This window comes from Emys orbicularis, chromosome 6 (genome assembly GCF_028017835.1).
Source record: "Emys orbicularis isolate rEmyOrb1 chromosome 6, rEmyOrb1.hap1, whole genome shotgun sequence".
NCBI classification, from domain to species: Eukaryota; Metazoa; Chordata; order Testudines; family Emydidae; genus Emys; species Emys orbicularis.
Genome location: NC_088688.1, coordinates 49,580,724 through 49,604,906, shown reverse-complemented (window position 1 = coordinate 49,604,906; position 24,183 = coordinate 49,580,724). Strand labels below are relative to the sequence as shown.

General features: G+C 40.1%; 1 protein-coding gene across 2 annotated transcripts in view; it reads right to left on the bottom strand.

The window, feature by feature from the left end:
- MRPS27 (mitochondrial ribosomal protein S27) overlaps positions 1-24,183 on the bottom strand; it is a 72,613-nt gene that overhangs the window by 32,151 nt on the left and 16,279 nt on the right. The window lies entirely within an intron of this gene.

The window sequence follows — 24,183 nt, the reverse complement described above, 5'->3', positions numbered from 1 at the left end:
CTACAGGTTGTTGGTGGAAAACCTCCTCAAGGCATACAAAAGCCTTGGTTGCAACATGTCACTAAAGATACATTTTTTGCACTCTCATCTAGATTTTTTTCCACCGAACTGCGGAGCAGTGAGCGACGAGCACGGCGAGCGATTTCACCAGGACATTGCAACAATGGAGAAACGCTATCAGGGCAAATGGAGCCCATCAATGCTTGCAGACTATTGCTGGACAGTGACAAGAGATGCTCCATTTAATGAATACAAGAGACAAGCCAAGAAGCGCCGAGTAGACACTGAATAGGACTAAACTATGTACATAATAGTTTTTTGCCTTTTGTTTCATAATAAATTTTATTTATATAACCCTTTTGCTGATTTTTAAAGTGTTACATAAACAGGACAGGTGAAATATTATCATGTAAAGCAACCGTAAAGACATGAAAAGACCTAGGTTTACAATTTATGATTAAAACTCTACAATCTACACAATATACATAGACATAAAATGTAAAAACTTAAATATCTTAGAAACAGTAGCCAATCAGTTGTTTTAATTGTCATATTTGAATTCAGCACATCAAAATACATAATAAATAGCACATTTTATCTCTGAAGCAGACGACTTCTCAAAAATTGTAGACCAGTGTAATTGATGCTCATATCTTTCACTCATCTTAACTTTCCTCATAATAGTTAACCTATCAGCTTGGTGTATGTTTATCTCCCTTTCATAACATGGATCCTGTCTTCCGTTAAATTCTTCCATTTAACTTTTAAGATGTCTTTTAGCTCTCTAGAACCAGAGTGAGGGATGGATCTGGATGCTTATCTGTTTTAATCAGGAAAAGGAACAGAGTCAGGCTTCTTCTCATCCACTTCAGATTCTTAAAGGTCTTGGAGCAAAATAGAAATGGAATTAACAAGATGAAAAATGCCTCAACTCCTAAGAAACATCTCTAATTGCCAGAAAGAAGCTGCCTCTCTGGAATTAATCCAAAGCCACTCCACTTTCTAAATGCAAGTCATATGGAGATGCAAAGCTCCTTGGCAATGCCATGGTTTTTTCTTCCAAGGCACATTTTTCAAGCTACATTGCATAATGATCCAATAGATTCATGGCAGACTTAGCTTGGAAATGAACATGTTAAGAAAAAAGTCACCTAAATGTCTCCTTTGTTTGTCATGTCAAGCTGTATACTCTGGGAGAAATCCTCGGCATTTGAAATGGCCCAGAGGCAGTGATCATGTGTCAATGTCAAGACAATTGCCCTGCAGAACTTTGTGGTTTGGAAATTTCCTTTTAAACATGAGTGAGTGAAGGAAGCGTCAGTTTTCTCTCTCTTCAGCTATATCCATGTATGCGTTTGTCTGCACGAGTGTGTGTATACTCTGTTTAAAATCCAGTACAGTACGTAGTCATACCATTCATGCAAGAAATACACAAGTCATTTCTTAACATAATGACTCATTAACTTCTGGTAGGAGCAGAGGGAACATTTTTTTTTAAACTTTTAAAGTAAAATAAAAACATTACATAGGATTAAGGTATCATAGAATCATAGACTCATAGAATATCAGGGTTGGAAGGGACCTCAGGAGGTCATCTAGTCCAACCCCCTGCTCAAAGCAGGACCAATTCCCAACTAAATCATTCCAGCCAGGGCTTTGTCAAGCCGGGCCTTAAAAACCTCCAAAGGAGGAGACTCCACCACCTCCCTAGGTAACCCATTCCAGTGCTTCACCACCCTCCTAGTGAAAAAGTTTTTCCTAATATCCAACCTAGTCCTCCCCCACTGCAACTTGAGACCATTGCTCCTTGTTCTGTCATCTGCCACCACTGAGAACAGCCGAGCTCCATCCTCTTTGGAACCCCCCCTCAGGTAGTTGAAAGCAGCTATCAAATCCCCCCTCATTCTTCTCTTCTGGAGACTAAACAATCCCAGTTCCCTCAGCCGCTCCTCATAAGTCATGCGTTCCAGACCCCTAATCATTTTTGTTGCCCTCTGCTGGACTCTTTCCAATTTTTCCACATCCTTCTTGTAGTGTGGGGCCCAAAACTGGACACAGTATTCCAGATGAGGCCTCACCAATGTCGAATAAAGGGGAACGATCACGTTCCTCGATCTGCTGGCAATGCCCCTACTTATACAGCCCAAAATGCCGTTAGCCTTCTTGGCAACAAGAGCACACTGTTGACTCATATCCAGCTTCTCTTCCACTGTGACCCCTAGGTCCTTTTCTGCAGAACTGCTACCCAGCCATTCGGTCCCTAGTCTGTAGCAGTGCATGGGATTCTTCCGTCCTAAGTGCAGGACTCTGCACCTGTCCTTGTTGAACCTCATCAGGTTTTTTTTGGCCCAATCCTCTAATTTGTCTAGGTCCCTCTGTATCCGATCCCTACCCTCTAGTGTATCTACCATGCCTCCCAGTTTAGTGTCATCTGCAAACTTGCTGAGAGTGCAGTCCACACCATCCTCCAGATCATTAATAAAGATATTAAACAAAACCGGCCCCAGGACCGACCTTTGGGGCACTCCGCTTGAAACCGGCTGCCAACGAGACATGGAGCCATTGATCACTACCCGTTGAGCCCGACGATCTAGCCAGCTTTCTATCCACCTTACAGTCCATTCATCCAGCCCATACTTCTTTAACTTGGCGGCAAGAATACTGTGGGAGACCGTATCAAAAGCTTTGCTAAAGTCAAGGAATAACACATCCACTGCTTTCCCCTCATCCACAGAGCCAGTTATCTCATCATAGAAGACAATTAGGTTAGTCAGGCATGACTTGCCCTTGGTGAATCCATGCTGACTGTTCCTGATCACTTTCCTCTCCTCTAAGTGTTTCATAATTGATTCCTTGAGGACCTGCTCCATGATTTTGTAGCAAAGAATACCTTTGCTACAAAGTATAATAAATCAATTATCAAGAGCAGTAATAGGAACAGGCTTTTAAAAACAGATTGATCAAGTCAGTGGGGGGGTGGGGGGAGAGCAGAATATTTGTAAGTGGGGGGGAGCAGAATAATTGCCAGGCACAACTGCTCTCTCCTACAAGTAGGCCACTATAGAAAAGCCTCACCACACTCCCTGAAAATGGTCATGTGTTTAGGTTATCAACCATTATGTTTTAATTCTTTATCAGCTTTCTCTAACGGAGTTTAAACTGGTTATCCTTTACCTATTCTAAGCATTTGTATTCCACCCACTGCCATAGCATCTATACAGTTGGCTTTTTTTTCTTCCCCAAGTAATACTTTGTAATTTCTGTAGCACCTTCCTTCTTAGCATCACAAGGAGCTTTCCAAGCACTGATGAATTTAGTCTCACAATAAGTCTTTCAGGTAGGGGGAAATTATTAATGTCTTTTAGAGATGGGAAACTGAGGCACAGAAGCAGAGTTAAGTCACCCAGCAAGTCTGTGGCAGAACTGGGAATAGAACCCAGAACTCAAAACCCTGTGGCCAGCCTTCACCACTTAATCATACTTGCCACTCCCTTCTCTACCCTTCCCATTCCACTGCCCTTTTATTTTTATCTTGTCCAAGGTGTGGTTGGTTGGTTGGTTTTTGTTTTTCACCCCCACGTGCAGTAATAATCATGTTTGGTAAAAGCACTAGACACATTTGGTGTGGATTTCTGTTGGGAGAAGCACACTTGCATATACTGTCATTTAGGAGGAGTTTAGATGTGCATGGGTTTGCATGAGAAATTCATATGATCATGGAAAATCTCTTAACAGTATAAGCAATGGTATTTACCATTCAACAATCTTGAAAAGGCTAACATTTTGCTCAAAACTATTCTGCTGCATAGAAAGAACAGCTTCAAAAGGTCTCTTTCTACCAGTGACTGAGGGGCAATCAAGCCATATGCTGGCAAGATCTGGTCCATCCATTAGTGACCCATTTAGTATATTTGACAGTCACTTATGTGAATTGCCTTACAAATGACTGACAAGCTGAATTTTTGATACAACAAGCACTTATGCCCAATGTTGTCAATCTCTAGCCTGATGTCATTTCAAATGCTCCTCTTTCTTTTGATAGATATAATGCAGCTCTCTGAACAAAACAGAAAAGAACAATCTTATGTTTAGAGAGAAAAACAGGATTGTCAAGCAGTTGCAAAAAATCATAAGAGTTGCTACTCATTTCATAACAATATATTAATGGGGACTCACTTCACAAAGACAAAGGGAATACTGTGTTTTCATAAAAACACACAAAAGAAGCATTAGGAAAGAAATAGTAACAGCAGCAGTTCTAGAATCTACAGCAAAGCCCAAAGGACCATCGTGGCTCTGAAATTCTTGGCTCTGAAAAGTATATTACAAATTTAGCCATCCATCCACTAGCAGTGAACTTGATGGAAGTCGAGCAAGACAGGTCCTCCAACCTGTAAAACCAAGAGAGAGAACACATAAGGTGCCCCCTTCAGGATTTGATACTTTCTCAATCGATGGAAAACTCCCCTGGCTGTTACTGCAGTTCCTCCAGAATCTTCTAATGGCCACATCTCTTCAGAACAATATGAAACAATACAGTAGTGATCAGTCTTAAGATGTATTGACAAAAATTTGGTTTTCAAAACAAGGTTCTCAGCATGCCTCAAGCCCTCCTCAACATGATTTTGACTAAGGGACTGTGGGTGTTTTTCATTCCCAGAATAACAGTTCCTCAGTCTCAGGCCTTGTCTAGACCAGGATTTAAAGGTGCTAACTAACATGCCTTAAAAAGTCTAGAACAGACAAGACATATTGCCTTTAACGCAGATAAGTGACTGAATTAAAGCTATGTCTCCCAACTGTTTGCTGTGCAGTTCATATTGCACTTTGGGAGCCTACAGGAGAAAAGCACTGTGGAAATGTAAATACAGTACTACTAATAAACTCAGAAGATAGCATTTAGCCTAATTTCCTGTAGAATGTAAGCCAATTATTTTAGCAGTGTTTTAATTTTTTTTTTTAAATTTAAACACAAACTAATCAACAAATATCTTTTGGATTTTACTTTTTCAGATTCTCTTCAGGACAGAAAGATGCGTTAGAGAGAGATTAGTTTCACTCCTTGTTGCTCATAAACCCCTGATGAAAGACAGAGACCCAACTTTAAAATATTGTCCCTGTCCTTAGGATGAACAGAATATCTGATTATCCATATCCTTCTCTCTCAATCCTAACAGAATAGGGATAGGAGGAGAGAAGAAATCAGAATTTCTTGTCACAGGTATGAAGAACCTAAACTACTTTCAATATAAAGCTGAAACTCCTTTGAGGTGCAGCAGTTAAGAAACTAAATGGAAAAAGCCTTTTCTTAACATAAAAAAAATCTTACTGACAGTTAAGGACACAGCTCCTAGGAATTCTGCTTCTTAAAAATACGTCTGGGCTTTTACAGTTGAAAATGAACAGATTTGAATACAAATGCAACTAATAATCTAGTGTTAAGATGCAGAGTACGATAGGCTCAGGAAAACATGGAGTATGAAGGGGTGAGCTGTTGCTATAGCGACTCTATGAGAAGATATTCTCTAGTGCCTTTCTTAGTCCCAGTACAACCATAATAAAGTCTAATTTACAACCAACACTTGCATTAATTATACCTTCCCCTGGTATACTGGCACGGAAATACAGGTTATAAAATGATGAACTGAGCAACACTTTAGATGTCTTGCTTTTGGGAGGTTTTTGAATCTCAGCAATTTCAAAGTGTCAGGCTAAAACTTATTTGTATTAAGGTTTGACAAAAGGGCAGTTGTATGGAGCCATTGCTTATCTGCGTACCTCTGAAAATTAATTAGACACAAAGACTATAAAACTACAGCAAATGTAAGTAAAATACTTTTTCCTTCTGCCCTTTTAGTCATTCAGCCTGTCTGGATGCTTGTTGCCGTCCTGGCTGATTCTCCATCTGTCTGAAACTTGGCACACAAGTTATCAGCCAGATACATTTTTCAAAAACAAGTAAACATGTTGTTGAAAACGTACTTAAATTTCTATTGCAGTCATCACCTTCCCATCTGGGCTCATTATACAATTAAAGAGAGAGAGAAAGCCTTCCAAAGCTGGCAACAAGCCAACTAAATCCACTCCCTTCCCCCGCTAATCGCATATTGCAAGTTATTGTTAATTTACAGAGTGTTAAAAAGGTATGTTTCAAACTCTATTTTACTCAATCACTAGCTTTCAAAGGATCTCATTTTTAGAGGATGAGAGCTTTATTTTTCAGCTCCTTGCTTGTCATTTGCTCAGATTGCCAATATTTCAGCCTATGGCCAACCTTCCATACTTAGCTGCTTTGAAAAGTTTTAATCTTAAAAAATGAGTTTTACAAGTGATGGCCTACTTTTTACTTTGTGGTAAAAAAAGCTGTGCTGCCTAGCAGGAGGAAAGGAAGACCTAAGGGCTATGTCTACATGGTCCCACAGTTTAGACTACGGGGTGTGAACTGTAGCGCACACTACCATGCTGTGCTTTAACTCCCCTTTGTAGATGCTGCTGGGGTGAACTAAAAGGTACCTAGTTTGCTTTAACTTAGGAATGGTCTATACCTAAAAAATTCAAGCTGAGAGGACCATTAAATAATTTGCTTAAGGCCAAAGAAAGAATCTGTGTCAGAGTTAGGATTAAAACTCAGGGGTTCCAGGATTCCAGTCCTGTGTTCAGACCACTACCGCATGCCTTTCTATTTCACATTATAAAGTAATACACTATGGGTGCCATTAAAAAGTAAATATTGCCAACAAATACTGCATTGCACCATGACCTTCTATTCCAAGAACAGAAAAAACGGCAATAAATTACTGTGGGAAGCGCTTGTAAATACTGACTTTTGATGGTGGCTAATGTAAGACTAAATTTAGTCTGAGAGGGAGAAATGACCAATTTTGTCACCTAGAAAGCCTTCCCTTTCAGTAGACGTGTTGCAAAATCTGCTTATTCTATTCAAATTACCAGTACTTCACATAATTTCTTTTTGGCACAGACTGGATGCTAGTTTAAAACTGTGCCACTTGCCACAACTGCTTACACACTAGAATATCACAGGGGCCAAAGTTGAATCCGTGCAGATTATGCAGTAACCTTTTCTTCTGGCTTCTGTACCAGAAACTTGAATTAGCGTGTTGAGACCAAGCCATTCATTCTGCAATGTCATTCACTTTCACACCAGACGCCCCAGAGGCACACACACATACAGAAAAAAGGCAGTGCTGCAACAACATAACTACTGAACAGATTTTATAAGATGATTTAACCTTTCAGAGGTGAACTTCACAGTTGCTGCCAAAAAAATTTAAGTGACACTGGCATGAACCAATTTCCAAATTTAAAAATTCACTACTATGTTTATTCACTTCAAAATGTTTTAATCCAAAGTGGGTGATACCATTTCCCTGTCCATGCTCCCCGTCTCATAACAAGAGTCCAGGTAGCAGATGAACATGGTTTTTACTTTACTATTCTGTACTCACAATTCTGCACTATGACAATCTGATTCCACTATGCATTGCTACCCGAACTCAACATCAACAGAGTGGTGTCAGAGCTAGAATGAATGAGATGAACTACTAAGGAATACAAATGAAATTTTCATATTAAACGCACACGTAACATTGACCAATTGATTCAGGCTCATTTGATGTTTTGGCCACAAATTTGCAGCTATTTCCAAAATGTTAGTGCAATGTTAGTAGATGCCTTAGGCTTCCCACCTAGGGGAATACAGAGAAAAATTCACTCATAGGAGACAAAATCCTTATCTGACCACTCTCTCTGAAGGCTGCTACTGGGCTGTTTACCTTGAATCAGTGCTGTATCTCAACATTACAGTCATGTCTAAGGTTTATCATGTATAGTAAGTGAAGTAGAAAAGCCTTATTGTACTATTAACTGAACAATATTACATTTCACAATATAGTCAAGGCCATATTGTATTATAGCTCCGGGTAATGGGTTCACCTCTCTCCTCTTCCTTCTTTGATACTGTTAACGTTACCACCTCCCCTCACGTCGCTCAGGTCTATAATCTGGCAAACATCTTTAACTCGTTCCTCTCGTTCGCTTCCCGCATCCAGGCTGTACTCAGTCTTGCTGGTTCTCCACATTTTGAAGATCCAGCCTTTCTGTCCGGCTTACAAAAAAATCTCATCCATGCTCCAATCAGCTCCCCACTTACTGTGCAACCCCCTCTTTTCCAGCCTCCCCAGCATCCACACTGTCTGCCTCTCTCCAGTCCATCCAGAATGCAGCTGCTAAAATTATCTTCCTAAAACATTCCTCTGACCTCACTAACCCCAATGACTCTCTCCACTAGCCCTCCCCTTTTCCTTGGTATAAATTGTAACTTCTTGTCCTTGCCTTCAAGGCCGTATATAATTTTGCCACTCCCCTACTTATCCAGCTTTATCTCTTACCATCTTGTTCCCACTCCCACCACTCTGCCCATGGAGAGCACTCCTTTAATCCAATTCTCCCGCTAACACCTCTGTGCTTTTTTCCATGCCAGCCTCTAGTACAGAGCACCCTTTGTGAGCTGGTCTGACAGGCAATTAGCATTTCCTCATTTAAATCCTTCTGAAAACTCCCATTTTTTGTGATACTGCCAATAAGTGAGTCAATAACATTCATCACAGTCTTTATTTTAAAATTAGTTCAATCTCAGCAACTGCACGATTTTACTGTAGTAACTCATCTTTCCACCCCTATCTCCTTCCTGCTGTTTGTCACACCACTTTTTGTGACAGGTATGATGTCCAGGTGTCAGCTCTGAGGGACTCAGACCATCTGTTTCTTATACAGCACCTACCACCCTATTGGGTGCTATGAAGTAATATAAGTAATGCAGTCTAGTTAAGGATTTGATCATAGAACTGGATAGCAATCTATTTGTATCTCCTTCTTTACAAACCACTCATCTATTTAACTCTTTTGTTCAGTTACCAAACAAAACCCAAACCTTGAGTTCATCAAAAACAAAAACAGACAAATAAACAATCCAACCCCACATCCAAACTAAGTTATCCAACCTGAAGATTTCCCAGTACATCCTGTCTATGTGCCTAGCCTTTTCTTAAGTTTTTGGGGACAGGGGCTGTCTTTATTACTGTACTGTGCTGTGCCAAACTTATTGTGAATACCAAACAATTAATAATGATAGAGCTGGTCCAAGCATTTTGCCAAAAGAATAGTGTGTGTGTGGAGGGGAAATAAAGATAAAAGCCCTAAAGTCAATAGTAAGTCACAGTTAATACAACTTACAGATATGTATTGTTACTAATTTACTAATGGTGGGGTGGGGAAACACTACATTCTTGAATTTACAGCAACTGCTTAATATACCGGTATTTCCTTATCAAATATTGAATTTAATCTAACAAGCATACTTACACAAGGAATATGGCTAGTTTTGCATTTTACACAGTTCTTTAAAAAAAAAGTCAAGGCTTTTATTTAAAAAGAGACAGTAAGAACCTAACTTGAAGTTCTGTATATATTACTGGATAAATGTTCAGAGTTGTCGGTTTTTGCAAGCTGCATAATTCCCATGAACATTCAATTAGACTGTGTGACTCAAAGCTCAGACAAATGACTTGAAAATGCAGGGGGATATTTTATTGTCCTTTCCTTTCCCATCTGAAAAGGAACACTGTCAAGTTTGGTAGTCAGAAAATATGACCCGCCTGTCGGGTTTGTGATTGCTGATGAGCCTCAGAACATGGTGCAAGTGTGTGTATGGAATGTTATTCCTCCCCACTGTGCTGGCTTCCTCAGCTCTTGTATTCAGACAGTGAACTGACATTTACAAGCATCCAGCTCTCTGAAGCATTCATAGTGCATAAGGCTTATAAATGTCATGTTACCCATTGCATACAAAAACAGAGCAGACAGGCAGAATGGGCGAAAGTACTACATGTGTTCATATCACATTCATGTGCCTGTGATCACAGCTAAAATATTATGCACTGGTGAGTCAAAACAGTTACTAGCACTGATTTATTTTCCAGGCAGGCTTTTTTAAAACCTCCTAAGAACCATGGCTTTCCAAACAGATTAATAAAACCCTAAAATTAAGTTAGTAGCTACAATCTTTGGCCTGGATAAAGGAAGCCATCTGGGTATGTGTGACCATTGCAAAATAGTAGCTTTGGTGGAGCATGAAGAGGTGTGGTCTTCCTTTTTAAAGCAATAATGCTGTATTCCAGTGGATACTCAGGTGAACATTTTAAGATGTTCATGGCAGGCACCATGTCTTTCTAAGTGTTTGTATGACCTTTAAATACTGTGAAGATCTAGATAGAGAGCACAATGGGGCCCTAGCCCTGACTGGGGCCTATGGACATTATTATTTATTTCTACTATAGTAACTTGAAAAGTGCAACAAAAATCAATCAATCAATCAGAATAGCTACTAGCAGTGTTAGAGGGATAATTATCATAACAGAACCATGATCATCTTCTTTCATCTTTTTAAAGAATCTTCATGATGGCAAAAGATAAAATCTTCAGCCTCAGGAAAGGAAGACCCCAAATATATTTTAAATTCATTAACATCCTTTTAGTTTTGGCTAGTTGCAGGACACAAGAACCCCAGTCGCAGCACCTTGCCCACCTCTCTTCTTCTGACACGTTTTTGTCCATCTTACATCAAGGCCAATCAACACAATGAGTGCTAACAGATCATAATATTTTGTATAGCCCAATTCATAACTTGGTTGCATATCAGGAACAGTTCAGAAATATAACAAGTGAAGTACTTCCACCATGATGCTCACTTTCTTTCCTCACCACCTTCCATACCTGGACTGCCTGTTCACTTGCCCAGCCAGGTGGCAGACTGCTCCTCCACTATACATGGTTAGTATTTAGCTCCTTCCCAAACTGGCTGGCATACCTAGAGCCACTGAATACATGCCAACCAGCCATCCCTCCGGATTCCCTCTTCCTGCCTGCCTGTGTCTCCACTAAAATACACCCAAATCAACACATAATAGGCCTAACACTGTTAAGTCCCATGATTTTTATACAGCCCTGCCTTCCTTCTACCTTTCCCCAGGCTGGCTGCTTTTACAGCATGTACCCTTCCTACATCTTTACTAACCTCATTCAAAGTGACCCAGAAAACGCAACCTGTGATAGCCTTGATGGGCTTAGACTTCACCTGTCGAAGAAGCAAGTCCTAAAATCATTCCCTAAGCTGCATTTCCAGCACAGCTGTACAGCAAAATGACAATTTGAATAGAGTAAGACGACATATTTTTCCCTTGGTAAAAAGTTAATGAGAACTGCAGTGAAGACAAAAGGAAGATCAGAATGAAATAAGTGACAGCTTAAAGACAATGATCAGAAGGTTGACTTTAGAGATTAAAGCAGGCTTTAGAAACTACAATTCTTGGAAAAGTGTGTTATTCAAAGGCATGTACCCACTTGCAAAACCAATTGCCAAAATCTGAACACTTTCAGTTTGAGGAGATCTAGACTTACAAAAACAAAATCCAAAACTCCATTCATGTTTTTTTTTTTCCAGAAAGAGAATGACAAAGGACATACCTTTTGCATCTGAGTTTACAGCTGAGAAAACAGAAGATTCCACCAACTGCTCTCTGAAGTGCTTTGAATAAACGCTTCTAATTCAAATGACAATGACCATAGAAAGTGTTTAAAGGCCCCCTAAAAACACTCTGGACCAAATCCTAAACAGCTGTAACCAGACATAGCATAGCTCCACTGACTTCAGTGGTGCTGAGGATCTCGCGCACTAAGCATATATGTGAGGTACTTCACCACACATGGTCAATTATAACAGTGCGGGAAGCAAGGGCCACAAAATCTAACAGGCACATACTGAGGGGGTCCACATCCCATCCACGGACAGTTAGAGGGTGAAGATGGAAGATTTAAGAGCAGGTTTGTCTAACCTGCTCTTAAAAATCTCCAATGATGGAGATTCCACAACCTCCCTACAGCAGAAAAAAGGCAGTGGTGGCCTTCCTCCAGAGAGGATCAAGCTTGTGTTTTGCAGAATCTCTGGGCTTCAAATATTTTAGACCTGGCATAGCACAGTAGAGAGAAATTGATAGCTGAGTGGGTTGGACTGGGGACACTTAGCATTTGAAGAGTACAAGGTTTCGGGAGGTGAGTGGACTCTGGTGCTGTCACTAGGAGGGTGTCCACAGCTGAGAGGTGGGACTGGAGCTTCTATTTCTGAGGAAGAAGAGAGCAGGGATGGGAAGTTTGTCAGAGGAAAGCTGTAGGATTTACTATTTTGGGATGAAGAGATGGGATTGGTTAAGAAGTGAGTACTAGAGGGGCTATTAGTTTATACCTATCTTCGTAAGTAAGTTAGGATGACCTAACTTTTTCCTTTGAATGGATTCCCCTACCTTTCAGCTGTACCACCAGTTTTTGATAATCTGACTAGATCACAGTACAATAATGATCATAGAAATCATAGAACTGGAAGGGACCTCGAGAGGTCATCTAGTCCAGTCCCCTGCACTCAAGTCAGGACTAAGTATTATCTAGACCATCCCTGACAGGTGTTTGTCTAACCTGCTCTTAAAAATCTCCAATGATGGAGATTCCACAACCTCCCTAGGCAATTTATTCCAGTGCTTAACCACCCTGACAGTTAGGAAGTTTTTCCTAATGTCCAACCTAAACCTCCCTTGCTGCAATTTAAGCCCATTGTTTCTTGTCCTATCCTCAGCGGTTAAGAAAAACAATTTTTCTTCCTCCTCCTCCTTGTAACAACCTTTTACATACTTAAAAACTGTTATGTCCCCTCTCAGCCTTCTCTTTTCCACACTAAACAAACCACATTTTTTTAATCTTCCCTCATCTTTTAATCTTCCCTCATAGGTCATGTTTTCTAGACCTTTAATCATTTTTGTCGCTCTTCTCTGGATTCTCTCCAATTTGTCCACATCCTTCCTAAAATATGGTACAATACTCCAGTTGAGGCCTAATCAGCGCAGAGTAGAGCGGAAGAATTACTTCTCGTGTCCTACTTACAACACTCCTGCTAATACATCCCAGAAGGATGTTTGCTTTTTTTGCAACAGCGTTACTCTATTGACTCATATTTAGCTTGTGGTCCATTATGACCTCCAGATCCCTTTCTGCAGTACTCCTTCCTAGACAGTCATTTCCCATTTTGTATCTGTGCAACCAATTGTTCCTTCCTAAATGGAGCACTTTGCATTTGTCCTTATTGAATTTCATCCTATTTAATGCAGACCATTTCTCCAGTTTGTCCAGATCATTTTGAATTTTAATCCTATCCTCCAAAGCACTTGCAACCCCTTCCAGCTTGGTATCATCCACAAACTTTATAAGTGTATTCTCTATGCCATTATCTAAATCATTGATGAAGATATTGAACAGAACCAGACCCAGAACCGATCCCTGCGGGACTCCACTTGTTATGCCCTTCCAGCATGACTGTGAATCACTGATAACTACTCTCTGGGAATGGTTTTCCAACCAGTTTTGCACCTACCTTATAGTAGCTCCATCTAGGTTGCATTTAATTAGTTTGCTTATGAGAAGGTTATGCAAGACAGTATCAAAAGCCTTACTAAAGTCAAGATATACCATGTGTACCACTTCCCCCCATCCACAAGGCCTGTCAAAGAAAGCTATCAGGTTGGTTTGACATGATTTGTTCTTGACAAATCCATGCTGAGTTACTTATCACCTTATTGTCTTCTAGATGTTTGCAAATTGATTAATTATTTGCTCCATTATCTTTCCGGGTACAGAAGTTAAGTTGATTGATCTGTAATTCCCCAGGTTGTCCTTATTTCCCTTTTTATAGATTGGCATATATTTGCCCTTTTCCAGTCTTCTGGAATCTCTCCCGTCTTCCATGACTTTTCAAAGATAATCGCTAATGGCTCAAATAGCTCCTCAGTCAGCTCTTTGAGTATTAAAACAATACAGTTAGGCTATTGCTCAATTAAGTGTATCATCTTTGTTTTACGTCTATGTTTTGTTTGCCACAAAAAGGAAATGGAAAAAAAAAAATCACACTTGATACTGTAAAGGAATGATGAAAATTGGCAGGTAGTAAGCACTAGCCCATGAATGTTTCTTAAGTAAGCGATTATATAGTTTGCACCGATCTTGCAAATAAGATGATTGAACTTCCTAGGCTAACCTAGGGGCAACTCAGTGCAATTCTGGAGTGGGGGTGGCTTTGTGTGTGTTTTGTGCTCACCTGGGGCTGCTCTGCCTTATACTGGCTGCCTGTAGTCCTCTGAAGGTGTTATGGCAGCAGATGATCATTTCAATGGTAGCCGGATAGGGCTTAAGTCTCAAATATATTTTGCCAGTTAGATGTCTGAACTGGCTTCTGGACACATCTCTGCCTCTTAACAAGATTTTTCTGAATCTCATATTATGCTCATTTATATTCATCTGAGCTACTTGCTCTCTATGTTTTTTGGCTGCAACTTTATTTTGTCTATGGCTGATCTCTTAAATTTTCTAAAATATAATTCACAGCCTGTCTCCAGTAGGGCTTTTTGCTGTTGTGGGTCCGGGCTCTAAAATAACCTTCAGACTGATATTGAATGCACTCCAGTTTAACTTTGGGAAGAATAAGAGCCAAATCCTGAGACGTGCTGCAGCAACTCTCAGACTCCAAAGCCAAAAGGTAACATTGTGATCATCTAGTCTGCCCTCCTGTGTAATACAGGATACAAAACTTTCCCAAAATAAGTCCTAGAGCAGATCTTTTAGAAAAGCATCCCATCTTCATTTTAAAACTGTCAGTGATAGAAAATCCACCACAATCCTTGGCAAATTATTTTGTAATGGGGTGTCCATGCAATGCAAGGCAGAGCTGGTTAAAAGAGGCCAATTTACTTTATAGGCTGCACCTGGAGGAAAGCTTGGGCCTGATCAGGCCTAATGGCTTAGGAAGCCTAGCTGGGATAAGCTTATAAAGAGAGGAAACTGGTAATAAGAGAAGGCTACAAGAAGGAGCTCTGCAGTCACTCCTTAGAGAAAAAGGAAGGCAGCTAGGTACAAGGAAGAGGTCTAGAAGGAGAGTAACCCCTGGGATCCCTCTGGCAAGAGCCCAAAGGGGGTGAAGTAACCACACGGAGAAGAAGAAGCCCCAGTGGTAACTCAGAGGGCCAGAAGATAGGGAAGAAAAGTAGGAAAAGGCCCAGGAAAACAGCAACAAGGTCAGAACTTGCACAGATGTTGGTTGCTAGGCAAAGAGTCCCTGGGCTGGAACCCAGAGTAGTGGACAGGCCCAGGTTCCCCTATTGGCCACTGGGCAAGTGGCACAGACTGGGCAGTGGATAGGAAGGCTGGGACTTTGGTACCCTGGAACGGAAGGACTATAGTGACCTGGCCGGAGAGCTGTTACCAAGAGGGAGCAACCGAGTCAAAAGTGAGAAAAACTGACTATGGGGCAAGCAAGCAAAGGAGGGGGGCATCAGATTCATGGACAGCTAATCCCTAGATGAGCCAGAAGGAGGCGCGCTTCTATGGTGAGTGAGCCTGTTACATATTTCAATGGTTAATTACCCTCAGTGTCAAAACTGTATGTCTATTTCAAGTCTGAATTCATCTAGTTTCAACTTCCAGCCATTGAATCATGTTATACCTTTCTTTGCTAGACTGAAGAACCCATTTTTAAATATTTGTTCTCCACGTAGGTACTTACAGACTGTAATCAAGTCACCCCTTAACCTTATCTTTGTTAGACTCAAGGAGCTCAATCTATTTAGCTTATCACTGTATGGCATATTTTCTAATCCTTTACTCCTGAAGCCTAGCCAATTTATCAACATGCTTCTTGAATTATCAACAGCAGAACTGGACACAGTATTGCAGCAGTGCCAAATACAGAGGTAAAATAACCTCCTTCTTCCTACTTAAGGGTCTCCTGTTCATGCATCCCAGGATCACATTTTGGCCACAGTGTCCCTAGGGGCTCATGTTCAACTGATTATCTGACATGAGCCCCAAATCTTTTCAGTCACTGCTTCCCAGGATAGTTGTATACATTTATCCAGTTTATCAAGTGATCCAGATCGCTCTGAATCAGTGACCTGTCCTCTTCATTATTTACCACTTTCTCAATTTTTGTGTCATCTACAAACTTTATCATGATTTTATGTTTTCTTCCAGCTCACTGATGATAATGTTAAATAGCATAAGGTCAAGAACTGGGACCCCTAGGGAAACACACCCTCAGTGATGATTCCCTGTTTAGTTACATAATGGGATCTATCCGTTAGGCAATCTTTAATACATTTAATATGTGCCGTGTTAATCTTATCATTCTAGGATTTTTTTAAATCAAAATGTCATGTGGTATGAAGTCAAACACCTTACATAAGTCCAAGTCTATTACATTAACACTATTACCTTATCAACCAAACTTTTAATCTCTCTCTCTCTCTCTCTCTCTCAAAAAAAAAAAAGCAAGTTAGTTTGACAGGATCTATTTTCCATAAACCCATGTTGATTTGCATTAATTATATTACCCTGTTAATTCTTTATTAATATAGTCCTGTATCAACTGCTTCATTATCTTGCCCAGAATTGATGTCCGGCAGACAAGCTTATTATTACCTGGGTCATCCTATTTATCCTTTTCCCCAACGATCCAAGATTTATTGACAATCAACATTAGCAGTCCAGCAATCTCCTCAGCCAGATCTTTAAAAACTCTTGGATTCAAGTTATCTGGACCTGTTGATTTTAAAAATATCTAACTTTAGTAGCTACTATTTACCATCCTCTAGAGCAGGGGTCCCCAACACGGTGCCCGCGGGCACCATGGCGCCCGCCGGGACGTCTAAGTGCCCCCGCGTACTGGCCGGCGGACGAGCATCTGCCAAAATGCCGCAGAGAAGCCAGTGGCATTTCGGCGGCGACGCCTCTGGATGACGCTGCTTGTCGTTGGCATTTCGGCGGCTACGCCTATTGACGTTGCCACCTGTCGTCGGCATTTCGGCAGATGCTCGTCCAATGCCACGGTCCTCCGTGGCTTGTAGGTTGGGGACCACTACTCTAGAGATACTAGTGAAAGGGAAAGAGTGTTATCACCGTATGATGAGACTATTTCATCTGCTTTCCCCCTCAAATATAGACCAAACATTTATTGAACACTTCTGCCTTTTCTGTATTATTAGTGATAATTCTAGTTGCATCTAGTAATTGATCAATACCATTGTCATGATTATTTTGTTTCTAATATTTAAAATATGCCTTCTTATAGTCTTAACTCTGCTGGCCATAGCCTTCTTGTGTCCCTTTACTTCCCTTATCAATTTTCTACAACTCCTAATTTCTAATCTATGTTCATTACTATCAACTTCCCCTTTTCTTCCATTTGTTTTTATTTATTTTTACAGCTGCCTTCACTTCCCCTCTAAATCAAGTCTATTTTTTAATCAGTACAGCCTTCTTCCTTGATATGTGGCTTTTGGGACATCTAGCAAGGAGTTCTTAAAGGATTCCCAATTATCATTCACATTTTTCTGATTAAATTCTTCCTTCCAACTGATCTGGCTCAGTTGTTTTGAAACTAGACCTATTAAAGTGTCAAGGATATATATTCGTCTGGACTATATTCTGCTTGCACAATGTAAATGTGATTAAGTCATGATTACTTGTACCTGAGCTACCATTAATTTTTAATTCTGTGATCAGTTCCTCTATCTGTTAGGACAAGGTCTAATATAGAATTCCCTGGGTTGGCTGCAACACTTTTTGCATTAGGAAATTGTCATCTAAAATGGCTAATAATTCCCAATGACTTCCACAGGCATCAGAAGTAATCAGCACATCTCAAGATGTGACTGTAAAATGCCTCTTACGTTGCATTTCAACCTGTTACTGATTTTATCTAATATACAAAATGTTTTGGGATGCTGGTAGGAAAAAGATGTTTTGTTATTTTTTTGCAAGTATGGCAACAAATAGCTATCAGAGTACGTGACAAGAAAATGTACCTAACCTCTTCTATATTGAGCATTTCCCCTCTGGTATAAAACCAGCCTCTTTTCTCAGTCACTATGATGATTCAAGACACTTAAGGCCAGATCCATAGTTGGTGTAATCAGGCATTGCTCAGTTAATTTCAATGGAACTATGCCAATTTACACTGAGGATCTGGTCCTTAATTTTCAACTCACTCTTCGGTCCCTCATTGGGAGTGACCATATTTACCCAATGCTCTCCATTACCCAGTATTGGCATGAGGTGAAATCTTGGCCTTACTGAAGTCAATAGCAGTATGGCCATTGACTTCAACAGGGCAAGGATTTCATCCCTACGTTTTGGCTACATTTCTCATGTGGTTGAACAGCTCTGGAGTCTGTGAAATGACTGCTCAATTAACAAGGTGAGAGTCTTTCCTTTTATTAAGCTAAGTGACGCTTCCCCAGTAAAGGGTTTTTTCCACCTGAAGTTTGCATGAGCTCTCCTAGCCAATTATTATATACACACACTGTTTTAACCATTTGCAGGTTTTCAACTGTTAACATCAAAACTTTACTTCCTAAAAAGCAATTAGTCTACCTTTTTTGGCCATTGTACATGTAATCTAGAAACTCCAAATTCAGTACATTCACCAGGTCTGAGGGAGAACTAATGTACAGGGCTAGACTGAGTTGATCAGATAATTGAAAAACTATGTGCTACAGGAAAAGAGAACTTTTCAATGCTGTGAAAGATTCTTCTGTGAGGGGGGGTCTTGCACCTCTTACTTATGCAAACAGCTCCAGTGATTTAAGTACAGCTACTCAGGTGAGTAGGGGCTGTAGCATTTGGTTCTTACTGAGCACTGAAGATTGTGAGATTTGTAGACCCTGTGATTGAAGTGCTCAGGGTCCTGAAGGTTAGAGGCTGGTTACCATCTACAATGATTCCTGCAGAGTTTATGAACTCAGGAATGTAATGTACAAACTCTAAAAGACCATAGATGGTTGGGACCAGGGCTCCTATGATGTTGCTATGACCCTGATTGGAGTCTATGGGAGGTGTGGCTTCATGGCATCTCAAGGAAGAATTAAGCATCTCACAATACTAGGTCCCTAGTTTGCATGGTAATATGTTGCAGTATGTTATGAAATACCACTATGTGCATACATTACAAAGTGAAACTATCATAGCAGTACAAAAATAATACACCTAGACAAAGTGCAGAGGCAAAACTTTTATTTAGTGCATGGTGATCATTTTATTAAGTAACATTCTGGGTGGCTCCAACTAACCTTCAGCTGCTTGACTTGCAGAAAAGTGTCTAACCTAATCTGTGGCAGCAAATACAGAGGCATGCGTGCATGCTCACTTCAGATGAAATTTGTTTTCTAACATGGAATATTAGATCAGATCGATACTTTGGCACTGTGAGAAACAAAGTTAATTTATTGCATCTGTAGACTTTCGTGGTCCCAAAATGGTTTGAGAGCTGAAATTAAGCTTTAAAAAATGTAATTTGCTACCAGCAGAGCTATAAGAATAGAATACATAAAAAGCTCTATAGCTTGATATTGCATTATTTTGCAATTATCAGTTTTTTTTTTTTTTTTTTTAAATCTTTTAATACACAGTCAAATCTATGGAAGTACCTGCATTTTTCAAAGGACAAAGTTTCATATCCCCACACAGATATCAGACCAGCAGGGCCAATAAAACGCTCCACAAAAATTGTATTCTTACACAGTATATTCATGTTCCTGCTGCTTTAAGTCTCAGACATATCGTATCAACATTGTTCTTAATTTTAAACCAAAGCTGACTCATCTACAGTAGATGTAGGATGTTGGATTGGTACCTTTTTATATATATATATATATCACATTTTCACCCTCAACGTTATGGTTGTGTGCTTAATACAAACAAACAACCTATAAAGTAAAAATTCCATGTTACTTCTCTGATACACTAAGACTCATTCTCTGCTAGCATAAAGCCTTAAATCAATGAAGTTATGACAGCAAAAAATTCAGCCCCAATATACTCCTATTTACATCATCTGAGAACAGTCATTAACTGAGGAAAAGTGACATTTCAGTAAGACAGGACAAAGTGGGGCAAACAGTCTGCCTTTGATGCAGACAGAAAGTGTTTTGAATTCTGATTAGAACTTATGTTGGGATGCTAGGAGATGAAAGGATTTTAAGTCAGACAGTAACAAGAAAACAGGTATTCAAAAGAGAACAAAAAGAGGAGCACTGCAAGCCACTGACGTCATGCTTAAAAATGGGATATTTTTGTTACTGACATTCCCCACCATGCAGCGTAGTCTTTTCCACACAGCTATACTTGAGAGCGCAGGATATCGTGGTATGGCTAGAGACCCACAGTTCTGAAGCAGATAAAGTAACGTAGGTCTAAATACATTAAGCATATTGTATTTCAGTACACTAAATATATTAACCAATGCTCTGGAATGTACCTGTATTTACTGCATGTGCACTGTTTTGGCAATGTACAAAAAGTCCCTGTCCATGCAGTTTACAATTTAAAGGTCCAGTACTCCCATATGTAGGAATAACCACAGAATGGGAGTGAAAACTCTGTATATTTCCTTCTGATTCTTGCTCCAAAGACCTCTGCCTCTCTGCAAAAGGGACAGGGCTCCACACCCTAAACCTGCAGCCCCTTTGCAATCAAGGTCGGTCTTAGCGGATCTATGCACTGGCCAAGGGCATCTGAACTGCTGCTTGCCACTGCGGGAGCTATGCTCCCTGGGCCCTCAAGTTTCCCTTATTGAGGGCAGTGTTCTGCAGCATGGAGGAGGCAGTGTTAATTATTGCAGACTCCATTGCTGTAACTTATGCTGCTGTGCCACTGGGATTTTTTGGATGGGGAGGGGGGTTGTAGGAAAATCCAATGGAGACCAGGTTGGTGCCCCATGCCCTTCACACTCCAGAGCCTCTGACGGGGTTGAGGGGGGCACTGAGGAGGCTCTCCTCCCTTCTGTGTCCCCAAGGCCACATCCACAAATACAGTCTTCCTTTATGTACATAAAGGAAGGGGAGCATGGGACACGAACTTAAGCATAGGCAGTAAAACCAAGCACAACTACATATAAATGGTTCATCCTCTATCTAAAGTAAGCTCTATATGTAACATCAAGAGTGAGAGATAGTGGGTTCCTTGTATAAATCTACAGCAAATACACAGTGGGTTATTAATGAAAGGTCATGCAGAAGAAATGCAGAGGAAGGAGGTTGCTTGGCAAACAAGGAAAGGAAGAGAATTCCAAGCATAGGAAATGGAACAGAAGAAGGTGCAAAGATTAGTACGATAAGGTGATGAAGGGTCAGGAGGGAGGTGAAAAAAGTGGAAAATGAGAACTGGAATATAGGAATTGTACCTGAGGGTCATTTTGCATTTTTATTTCAAAGCTGCTCAGCTTCCTTTTTGAGAGTTAAAATATTAGTCATAAAAATTCTGGCTCAAATATTGTCAGCCTCGCTGTATTTTATTTCCCCCCCAAAATGCTGAGAGATTAATAATAGTAAATTATGTTTTGAAGTGCCACAAAAATGTTGAATTAGCATGGTTCAATGTTGGCATTAAACCCAAACACTGTCTGCCTTGTTCTAGCTCCTTAATTCTCTTGTTTTCCCTTGTTGTGCTGGTTCTAAAAATTTTTTTTTTTTTTTGGACAATGTGGTGTCCTGCCCCCTCCAGTTCTTCCCATTCCACCTTATCACTCCTGTTTTCCATCTCCCTCTACACACACACTTGTCCCCCGATACATGCCACATCTATCCACATGATTCAATACACAATCCCCTTATATTAGCACTCCTAATTTGCACACACTTAATGCAATTATGTGCACAAATCAGCTAACAACACACAAACTGCTTCAAAGAAAGAGCATTGAGTCTTACTGAATGCAATAGCAACTCTAATAAGTTAAGGTTTAGTTATTAATGAGCCATGTTCTACCATCATCTTTGCATGTGAGATTTGCTGTGGATAAGCGGTATGGTCTTTGTACCATTAACCCATGAGTTGAAGTGTAATATGGTCCTTTCCACAGAATGAGTTTGACAGCCCTGTGTTGGGGGATATCAGCCATCCCTTTGGAAGTGCCACCTCCTCCTGGAAGTGGGCCCAGGGCGAGTGCCACAGGAAGTGGCACTCCATGGAAAAGGATCCCCATTACTGATACAGGTTTAGACTCTAGTGAAAGGAATAGAGCTGTATGGTAGGTGGTTTGGGAGCCCTCTGTTTACTTGCATTCATCCAGTGACACAAACAGGTTAGTTATAATGAAATTTACAAGCCATTTACTCATAAATAGGACCCAATCTGTAAATCTTATAAAGCACCAAAGAAAAGTTTTCCATTCCTTCCCTTTTTAAACATTTCCACTAATTTTTAAACAAAAGGAAAATTAAATGCACAGAGTTATTTTACAACATTACGGATGTGACTACCCAAAAAGAGAGAGTGCTAGTTAAAGTTGCTATTCCTCCTTTAACTCCCCTGCTCCCTTTATGCCTGATGGCAATGGCTGGCTGAACACTGTGCAATGTGCAGGCGCTTTCTAACAACCTCCCAGCTGCGAAGAGACCTCTTTATAAATGTGTCCTTCATGTGAACTCTAGCCTAAGTGAGAAATGTGCAGAACAATAAAGCGGATCCCGCCAATATCACTTCTCTACTTTCCTCAAGCTAGTGCATTTATTTTAATTTAATAGGTAAAGTGATGTTATAATTGAGTTTTATTTACAATTTCACATGGATTACAGACTTCTTTACTGTTGGGCTTCTTGTTTATTAATGCATTTTGAGAACAAATCATGTGACAAAACAATACAGTTCTATTATCTTCTCAAAAGGTTAATCACACTAAAGTCTGAAACAGTGATAACCAATTAAACTGCATATGCAAATAACTACATCCCAGTTGATTTTTTTTTTTCAAATAAGTAGCAAATACCTGTAACTGTTGTTCTGGACTGCTAATCTCTTCTTTAGAATGTAATCTGAAAAGATGTGGGGTTTTTTGTTTAATTCAGGATCCTAGTTAGACCTGGGTGAGTAATAGGGGAAAATGGGATGACTTAGTTCATAAATGATCTATTCTCTCTCCTTTGCTATGGAAGCTTTTCCATGCTTCTAATCATTCTTGTCACCGATCTGTGAACCTCCTATTTCTTACAAGGAGGAAAAACCATAAGATATCATCCACAGATGAACACTCCATTCTGGATATCCTGATTTCATCTGTATCATTCTGTGACTGCATAGTCTGCCCCACATCATTATGATTATTATAATACCCTGCAACCTCTATCAGGACTGGGGAGCCCCCCATCACAGGCATCCCCTAAGCTTCAACTCAACCAGTTTTGCAAGTGTTGAAGTCTACACTAGACTTTTTAGAACATGTTAGCTAACACATTCTCACACACCACCATTTAAATCCTAGTCCGGGCCAGACATTGTTCTCTTATATCTTCTTCTATTCAAGTCACTTTTCACAGAGCAAAACTGAATTCTGCTTAGCTTGCAGTACCTCACAGAGCAGGGCAGAGCACCAGTCTCCAGATTATACTACAGGATTACCAGCAGATCTCAAAGTCTCTTGGGGGTGGGGGGAGAGGGACTAAAGGTCCTTGTCAGGGGAAGCAAGCTTTATTAGCATGTTCTTTGTGTCCCCATTTCCCCCCCTGCCCTTCTTATTTTCTTTACAGAAGTGGGGTGGGTAAGTATTATTGAATAAGATTTTTAATACACCTTGAATCTATACATCTTTATGCTAGAAGCTCTGTACTCCTGCTGACCCGTCTCATAACAGAGATAGTAAGTATCAAATGTTCAAAATTTAAGACCTGAAGGCTTCATGTAATTGTGCACTTACAGCAACTGTGTGTACAGTTATTTGCTAAAATGACCATTAGCACTTCCAGATATCTAATTATCAATCATGGTAAAGGAACATGCAAATACAGACCTATATATTTGCCCAGCAATCTCTCCTCTCTACTTTTGAAAATGTAGGTATCAGAATGTATATAGCAATACATACATAGTACTGACTTCTTTATTTCAGTGATCATTAAGATTTATTTCCCTCTCAACATGAAGAGCAAGCTGTACTAACCTAAGGAGGCCAAATCTGCTTATTAGACACCTGATTTCTCTTCAACTAGCAAAGTAGTATGTTATTTTTTTTCACTTGAATGTTCA